Source organism: Poecilia latipinna, unplaced genomic scaffold, assembly GCF_001443285.1.
Source record: "Poecilia latipinna isolate Pla-1442-1.1 unplaced genomic scaffold, P_latipinna-1.0 Scaffold1202, whole genome shotgun sequence".
Lineage (NCBI taxonomy): Eukaryota > Metazoa > Chordata > Actinopteri > Cyprinodontiformes > Poeciliidae > Poecilia > Poecilia latipinna.
The window spans coordinates 189,680-191,434 of NW_015113818.1; positions in this window are offsets into that span (position 1 = coordinate 189,680).

Below are 1,755 nucleotides of genomic sequence, written 5' to 3' on the forward strand. Positions count from 1 at the left end.
CCAAGGTCTGATCAACGTCTGATCAATGTTGAATCAATGTCGGCTGTTTTGCTTCTTACTTGTTCATACATTTCTTACTGACTGTTGGTGTGTGATATATTGACACAAACATCTATAACTTACTACAAGGAGTAGAGCGGTCCACCCCTGCTATTTACAAGAGTGGGATGTCCCAAACACACAACCACTTCACTGTTGGCTTGTTAGCAAACGATGTTGATTCAACGTTGAATTATCATCACAAAAGTTGACGACTGATGGTGGATAAACCTTCAACCAGCCACTTCTAGCCAATTAACTAATATTGTAAATATGTCTTTAAATCAATGTTGTTTTCTGGTTGAACTCTATTGATTGACATGCCAATGCATAGTCTAGTGTTTTTCAACACTGTTCCTCCAAGCACTGCCCTGCAAGTTTTAAATATTTCCATAATTCAGCACACATGGTTTTCATTGATGGCTGATTGACAGGGTTTTGCTGAACTAAAAACATGCAGGTCAGTTCGCCTTGAGGACCGGAGTGTAATCAATTTGAATCCAAGTATGCAGTTTGTTGCACCCCTCCTCATCTCATCATATCCCCGTATTCCCCCCCAAACCTCCTCCGACCCACCCACCCAATTTTACATTGAATCACCCACATTGATTCTATGTAAAATCAACACAAATATGCATATGCATGTAAATTGACGTACAGATTATGGTTGAATCAACATTAATATAGTGTCAGTCATGGTTGAAACCCTAACCTTGATTCAACATACAAGTCACCAACCACTTTCAATTTCGTTTCAATGCCAGCCTTTAACGTTATTTCTATTTCTCTGCCTGTCATTCTTTCAATGTTGTTTCACTCATTTTGTGCTATCTGGACTTAGATTTAAAATTTTGGTAAAAAAAAAAAAGGAAAAAAGAGAGAAAAAGTGGGGCGGGGGGGGGAAATCTCACCCATCATCCAGACTTCATCTTGTGGCAATACTGACATCTAGGGGAAAAATATAGAAAACACCTTTAATTTAAAAATCTACTCGATATTGAATTTAAAATTGTATCCTCTATTTTATGATTTATTGTGATAACGATAATTATATAAGTGACAATAAAAATATATGTCCAAAACGTTATTTTGGTTATTTTTTTTAGATAAATATACTGTCTTCACTGCACCACAAATACCGCTCTTAAAAACATGCACATTTTAAACAGGGTTGATCAGAACACCAGCTGCACAACGCTGCACACTTTTACTAATATTTAAAAATGTATTAATATGGATTGGTGCTCTCGTAGATCCAACAGTAAAAAATAAATAAGACAGCGTAAAATATTCTTGCAAGACTTAGTTGGTGGGGTTTTCAAGCACCTTTAATGTCTATAATAGTAATGATAATCGGGAGATTAATATAACATTATAAAATTATTCAATGATAATTATTACTAAATTACTAAATAATATTTTTAAATTTGTAAATAACATACCACTATTAAGTAATATTTATATTATATACGTAGACGAATTTAAAGCGGAAAGCGGAAGACAAATAAGAAAACACTTCCGGTTTGTGTTTTTCAAATCAATAAGTGTGATAAGCAAAGTGTAATTACCTTTCATCGTGCAAGATCTTAAAATGTTATTCGAAATAATTCATGTTGCACTATCTCACTATTAAAATTTTTTGGTCAATGACTTTTTATTGTTACAATTTATTCACGTGACGTGTTTTAGTTTTTACTGTCACTTCCGTTTGGATTG